Raw genomic sequence first — 7795 nt, forward strand, 5'->3', positions numbered from 1 at the left:
CTTTTAAATATTCTTCTCCGACACCATAGCTCAAATGCATCTACAGTCTTTCTTATTCATTGTGAAGCTTTCCATGTATAGGAGGCTATTGAAAATACGATGGCTTGAGTCAGGCACATCTCAGTCCTCAAACTGACATCTTTAATCTTGAACACTTTAAAGAGGTCTTGTGAAGATTTATAAGTAGAAAACCTTTTTATTTCTGTATATGAATTTTGTATCCTGCCACCTCAATTACTTAACTTAATAAAAATATTTTTAGTTGATAAATTTGGATTTTTAGAACTTAATAATTCCATCTACACTTTCAATTTTTCATTTTGCCATCTCTTCAGTGTGTGGCACTGTAGGATCAGCACTGGACTGTGAGCCAGGTAGGCAGTTGAACCCCACCAGCTGCTCCTCATAAACTCTATACAGGGTCATTATGAGTCAGAACTGATTTGATGCCACTTTACAACAGTGTTTATTCCTAGTCTTTCTTTTGTCTAATTGCATTGGCTAGCATGCCTAAGCGGAGTACAGTGGTTCTGTAGGATAAGCACCAAACTGCTAACCACAAAGTAGGCAATTTGAGCCCATCAACCTCTCTGCATGGAAGAAAGATGAGGCTTTCTGCTTCTACAAAGTTTACAACTTCAGAAACCCCATACAGGTTTACTATGAGTCAGAATCCACTTGACAGCAATGAACAGCAGCACTCTTACAGCAATGCCAAATAACATAGTAAGTCACCATTAAGTAAAATGGCGACTTTGAACTTGAAATATATATATTTTATGTAACTTAATGCTATAAAGCGATTGACCTATTTCAATTTTTCTAAGCATCTACTAAAATACTGAGATTGACTAAATTAATTTTGGGTTTATTCATATGGTTTTGTACTTTGATATATTAATAGGAAGAATCATGCCAATATATTGAAAGTACCAACCAAATCATGCCAATATATTGAATACCAACCAAATCTAGGTTAAAAGAAGTCTAACTAGAATGCTCCTTAGAAGCCAGGATGTCAAGGCTAATGCTGAATTCTCTTTGCTAAATTCTCTTAGCTGATTTTTAAAATTAGAAATTCTGCATAGGTAGCAATTGATTGTGGTTTTGTTTTTTGTGTGTGCTGTTTTTTTTATCAGGTTTGGGTAAAAGTATTTTGCTATTTTATTATATAAGTGAGTTGAAGTTTTTCTTTTTTCTCCATGTTCTGGGAAAATGCAAATAGTACAAGTTGTTGTTGTTAAGTGCCGTCGAGTTGGTTCTGACTCAGAGCCATCCTGTACAGGGATTCCAAGGAGTGCCTGGTGGGTTTGAACTGTTGACATTGTGGTTAGCAGTCCTGTGCTTTCTACAGCGTCATACTGAGACTCTAAATAGGACAATGGGGCTTTAAAAAAATCATGGAAAAATGGAACTAGACAATAATGAAATTTTTGAAGCCTCCTCTACTGAAATGATCTCTTCTCCCTCCCTCTGGTGACTTAACCAGATCACTTTACTTTTCTAAAATCACAATGGTGGCCACAGTTGGAGCCTGGATCCTCTGCTCAGAAGTTCTGGTGTGGGTCTTCACCTGATGGTCAGTGTATCCTGGTAGGGAAACTTGATGAACACGGTCTCTCTCCAGAGTTTTGGGGTGAGAAAGTTGTAGGTCTTGGAGATGGCCTAGAAGGTGGCCTTGGTGAAGCTGGTGGCAGTGCAGGCCCTGGCTGAAGTGTTCTTGTTGATAGTGCCTTGTTGTGACTCCTGGCAACCCAACGTGGGAAGAGTAGAACTGTGCTCTAAAGGGTGTTCAGAAATGCATCACCAAGTATTGTATTTAAGAGGTGTCTCTGGGTGAGTTAGCAGTTGTCAAGATGACAGGTAGCAGCAGTTTCTTGGCCACAGAGCTAAGATGATGCCAATGCCTCTGAGACAGGGATTAAGCGTAGCAACAGTTGCTTTCAAAGGAAGGGTGTGGAGCTTATTAGCTTCACTACATGGGGACCAGGGAGAGCTTGGTCAAGAGAATGTCCCCATGGAGGATGGAGGCCATTTCCTTGAAGCACTTAATAGCCAGACTCATGCAGCTGTTGTAGTCCCTGTTGGCCACAAATGCCTTGAAGCTGGCCGGCTAGAAGAACACATCTGCATTTGTGCAGGCTAAATTCAAAACTCCATCCTTGACGGGTAGCCCCAGAGAAAAATTAATTATCTCAGACATCTTAATGGGCAGGGAGAAGAGATTCATCTCCTCAAGGGACTTGATCTTCATGTCCTTGACCAGGCAGCCCATCTTGAGATGCTATGAGTCACTCCTTGTCCTGGTGTTGACTCACCTCCACTGGCTTCATGGCCTCTGCCCGCCCTACCCAACTATGATTACTGCCTTTGAAGCCAGCTGGGCTGAAGACAGAAGACATTGCTGTACCCTGCCTCAGTCTCCAGGGTCTAACCTGCCGCAGAAGTATCATTATTGTCATTGGCTAGGCTGTGTCTTTTTGGTGTTTAAATGATCTATGCTTGAAGGTCTGAAAGAATTTATTATGGAAACCAACTGAGTTTGTGGTTTCTCGAGGGATAGCTCTTTTAATATATTTTTTTAAGTATTCTAAACATTTTCCATTGTTAGGAGTGTACTTTAGTTCTCTCTTTCTTCTGGGTCCAATTTTTGCCTGGTGTGGTGCTTTAGGATACGAGCTCAACTGTGAACCAAAAAAATCGGCAGTTCAAACTCACCAGCTGCTTCTTGGAAACCTTGTCCAGGGTCGTGATGAGTCAGAATTGACTCAATGGCACTTAAAACAACAACAACATATTTTTCTAAGGAAACATTTAGATTATCCATTTAGAAATTTGAAAATTCATCACATTAAAATTTTTTATGTATTGTTTAACTTTTTTATTTACTTGTACTTTATTTATTTTTTCCTGATTAAGCTTTTGTACTTTATTCCCTAAAGAACTAGACCTTTAGTTTGATTACACATTAAATCAAATATTCAACCGTTTATCTGTTTTCTAGCTAATTAATTTCTGCTTTTATTTTTATCTTTCATCTAATTTGTTGCTTCGTCTCTACCTTATTGAATAGAATAATTAATTAAAACATTATTTCCTTGGTAAATGGTTAATTCTGTAAGTTTTTACCTTGAACCCAGCTTCCTAAGTTTTTTTGCTAAGTAGCATCTTTAATACTTGTAATTTCTATGAACCTGGTTATTTGGTTATCTTTTTTCTTTGCATCAAGATCTGAGAGATCTTTTCAGGTAGCTAATTTCTTTTTGTTAAAATTTAGTTCGGTTGTATGGTGGGGAAGATTTTTCTAACTTAATTTTCTTGGGATGTGTTGAGGTTTTTCTTTGTGACCCAACATATTCTTTGTTTTTACAATGAAAATATCACATTTGTGATTATGATAACCTTATTGACCATATTACACACACACACACACACACACACACACCTATATTGTCTCCTTTCATAAGGAGTCCTGGTGTTTTTGTAAGTTAAGCTTTTGTGTGTGTGTGTGTATAAATGATTTATTCATAGACAAGGCCTAGAGTTTTATTTCTTCTTGGACACACTCACAGTTCGGCCACTCCGGCCTGTGGTCTTGGTGTGCTGGCCTCAAACACGAAGGCCCCACAAGTGACACAGCCCTCTGTGGGCCCGAATCTTCTTAAGCTGCTCCAGGTCTTCACGGGCTTGTTGTCCAGACCATTGGCTGTATTTGCCATCCTTTACGTCTTTCTGTCTGTTCAGGAACCAGTCAGGAATCTTGTATTGGTGTGGATTCTGCATAGTGGTGATTACACGCTCCACCTCATCCTCAGTGAGCTCTCCTGGTGAGGTCAATGTCTGATTTCCTCAACACCACATGAGGGTATCTTCGCCCCACACCCTTGACGGCAGTGATGGCAAAGGCTATTTTCCACCGCCCATCGATGTTAGTGTTGAGTACTCGGAAAATGTGCTCGAACTTCTCGGGGATCACTAGAGACATGGCGGCGACAGCAACAGCGGTGTGTAGGCCTCCGGTGGAAGAGCTGTAGGTTAAGCTTTGAGCTAACTGTAAGTTCGTTCAGTGGTTCAAACCTATCAGGTACTCCGAAGGAGCAAGATAAAACTGTCTGTTTCTTAAAGATTTACAGTGTAAGAAACCGTAAGGAGAAGTTCTACTTTGTCCTATAAAGGATATCTGTGATTAGGAATTGATTTGATGGCAGTAGGCTTGGAGGTTGGTTTGCTCTTTCATAACTAATGATGTCTCCATGTTTTTTGAAAGTGCAGATACCTGACTTCACTCAGCCATCTTGCCTCAGAAGTTATATAGGTTGGTGTGAAGGTTTGAGCGGGAATATAGCCCTCCGCAAGACCACCTTCAATTCTGACACCAACTGAAAGTTCAGAGGGTTCCCCAAACCATTCTTATGTTGAATATTTTACTAGAAAGACTTCCAAAACTAATTGAAAGTTGTTACATTCCTGGGTAGAGTTTACTATAGAGAAAGGGCGCAGATTGTAGTCAAACAACAGAGGAAGTGCACAGGGCAGAGTTCAGGAGAGTCTCAAAAATGGAATTTTGTGTTCCTCTCCCTATAGAGTCACAGGCTGCAATGATTTATGTTAACACTTCCAACTGAAGTGTTTGAGCTTTGTCTTTTCTTCATTAACATAGGCATGACTCATTGCTCATACCCTGGACAGACTCCTGTCCCCAGTCCCACCCGAAATGACCCAAGTCTCTACCCTAAATCGTATGGTCTTTATGGCATGGCTACCTCACAACCAAAGACTATATGGATGTAGTCAGCCCCCCATAATTTATATTGTTAGACTATCTGGCATGACCTAGGTCAACAAAGACATACCCTTCCAAGATCCCAGATATTACCTCCTAGAAACTGAGAGCAAAGGCCAGACCTTCTCTTTGTCAAGGTCAAATTCTCTACTGCATAGTTGTTTAAGCAAGTTTAGAACCTCAAGAGCCGGGCTCAGTTTCTTTAGAGTTTGGTTCAGGGCTATACATACAACTGGCACTTAATAACTACTTCTTGAATGGATATGTAATAAATGTTTATGGCAATCCTGTCTAATTTATGACCAGTTATTAAAAGAAGGAGAATTAGGGAACAATTACCTTGGAACAGATATGATTGTGGATTAATCAGAGATGGTGGGCTAAGCAGTATGTATGACATGTAAGATATAATACTATATGTCAGATTGAATGTATTTAGTGATCACTTCAACCATGGAAGAATTGAACTCGTCTATTTGTTTTTGACCCAATGTGGCATTTCAGTTCTTAGGGTCTCTGAAAAGACATGGGGAAGGAAGCATGAAACTCAGAGGTGCATAGGTCTCCTTTGGATTAGTTGTGTATGTGTGTGTGTTTTTTAAGGGTACCTTGTGAAATTTGAGGAGTTCTGGTGTGGCACTATAGGATAAGCACTGGACTGTTAACTGCAAAGTCAGTGGTTCAAACACATCAGCTGCTCCTCAGAAACAGAGTTGCTTTGATAGTAACTGAATTGACAGACACTTAACAACAATAATGTGAAATTTGCTCCTAAGATTCCTTTTACTTTTAACGTCACAATTCACCTTGGACTAATCTTAATTTTCCTTCTAGGCTTTTCACTGGCTACTTATGTGACTGCTTTCACCGGCAGACCACCGGCTAGTAACTGTGTTTGTCTCTGTTCTTTTATGTGACACTGTTTTTGGTCTTGGGTAGAATTAGTTTCATACCAGTGGGCTGTTTATTTTTTCAGTGACAAGGTTACAGAGCTGTGTGGTGGTGCATCTTTGTACTCATGTTGGTTTCTAAGTATTGATGCTTTTTCTCTTTTCCTCCTTCAGAAAGAAAGAATAGGAGTTGGATGGGCAGAAGAAGGTTACTTGACTTCTACTGACTATTGATTTTCTTTGTGCCATTCAATGGTTCATTAGTTTCTCCTAACGACAGTTCTGTATTTAGCAGCAGTTTGGTTTGGGGCATCAGTCACAGAGGGGGACTGCCAGTGCCTCAGTAGGCTAGCAGTGAGTTGGGGAGACAAGTTTCTGAGATTGTGAGTGTGGATGATTTCACATTCTTTCTTTTTGCTTAAATTTCCCAACATAGAATAAGGGCGAACTAGCAGACAGAAATAGGGGCAAATATCTGGGCATTTAAAATTTTTTTTTTTTAGTGTTTTCCTACATAATTAAGGAATCCTGATGTGGTGCTGTAGGATAAGCACTAGACTGCTAACTGCAAGGTTCAAACCCACCAGCTGCTCCTCGGAAACCCTGTGCAGGGTTGCTATGAGTCAGAACCAACTCAACAGCACTTAACAACAACATAAGTAAAGTGTGAGGTCACGAGTGTCTTTGAGACTTAAACTACAAGGGGCTTCAAAAAGTTTGTGGAAAGGTGGAATTAAAAATAATGGAATTTTTCCATGAAGTTTTTGAAGTCCTCTTGTATTATCCAGGATGGTGGTGGGGAAACCCTTCAGGGAGGTGGGGTTTACCATGCATATGAACACGAGAATTTACACTAAGATACATGAATTTCACACAACTTTTGATTATGAATAGCATACAAAAACTAAACAGAATATAATAATGAAATCCCATGTGTACTGTTAACTGTACTCCCATGGCCAATCTTGTTTCATTTATGCCCTTTCTTACTTTTTCTTCTCTTACATATTATTCCAACATCTATGACTTCACCGATAAATATTTCAGTGAGCATTCCTGGAAAACAAGGACCCATTTTCATCAAATGGATTCTGACTCACAGTTCTTGTGTTGCAGACTAGAACTGCTCCATAGAGTTTTTTGATTGTAATCAATGCAGAAGCAGTTCTCCAGGCCTTTATTATGTGGCTGTACTGGGTAGATTTGAATTTACAACCTTTCAGCTATTGGTTGAATGCAAACCATTTGTGCCATCCAAGGACCTTAATTAACAACATTTCTCTCGTGTCATTAAATATCTAATCACTGTTCTAGTTATTCTATCTCATAAAGTTATAATGTTTCAGCTTGTTTGTGTGATTCTATCTTATTTCATAATCAACATGTATTTTCAGATCCTCTTAATCCTGAGGTAATTTCTTCTATTATATAGAATACTCTTATTCAGGACACTAGTTCACTGAATAAGAGTATTCTACATTCTTCTGCATTTTGCTCATTGCATCTTCATGGTGGTATTTAACACACTGTTCTTTTGTGTAATTCCTGAAAATTGGTAACAGGATTTACAGGAAGTATAATGCCTGCATTTCTTTCTTTTTGTGATGCTAGAAATCTACAGAATTTGAACTTGTACGCTACAGGGGATGACAAAATCTAGCTGTGGAGTATTTCGCAGCTTAGTTTTTAAAGCATGTTCTCTGTGGATGATTGAAACCAAAACTCCAAAGGTAGTCTTTAGCCATTCCCATCCTGACCAGATAAAGTTGTGCTGTGCTCTCTTACTTGACAGCCACATATGAAACTGCTCCTCAGTTCAATGTGATATTTGAAGTGTGAGTTGCTCTTCTCTTGGGATAACATGGATCTGGTGATAACATGGATCCAGGTAACAAAATCCTTTCTTTTTGCTGTTAGTGGAAAACAGAAGTCATGCTCAGTGCACTTGTAATGATCAACAGAAAGAATATTATTAAGGTCTACTTTCTCAACTCCCTTAAAGAGACATGGTCTCTACTTTTTTGAAATTTGCCTTCTAAGAAGAAACAAAAATAAGAAAAAGACCACTGATCTTAACTTCCAAGAGATTGTGCTATCACAAAGATGTTGTTGTTGTCAGGTG

The 7795-nt window shown here is 39.2% G+C and overlaps 2 pseudogenes across 1 annotated transcript in view; both read right to left on the reverse strand.

Moving 5' to 3' along the window:
- The window catches only part of LOC102821957, a 107515-nt pseudogene extending 105113 nt beyond the window's left edge, over positions 1-2402 (reverse strand). Inside the window, exon 1 of the transcript XR_438740.1 lies at positions 2319-2402. The product of XR_438740.1 is annotated as an actin-related protein 2/3 complex subunit 3-like (transcript). The remainder of the gene's footprint in view (positions 1-2318) is intronic.
- A 1144-nt stretch (positions 2403-3546) lies between these two features.
- On the reverse strand, positions 3547-3985 carry LOC102811253 (annotated as a pseudogene).
- Between the last annotated feature and the right edge of the window lie 3810 nt (positions 3986-7795).

Source organism: Chrysochloris asiatica, unplaced genomic scaffold (genome assembly GCF_000296735.1).
Source record: "Chrysochloris asiatica unplaced genomic scaffold, ChrAsi1.0 scaffold00099, whole genome shotgun sequence".
NCBI lineage: Eukaryota > Metazoa > Chordata > Mammalia > Afrosoricida > Chrysochloridae > Chrysochloris > Chrysochloris asiatica.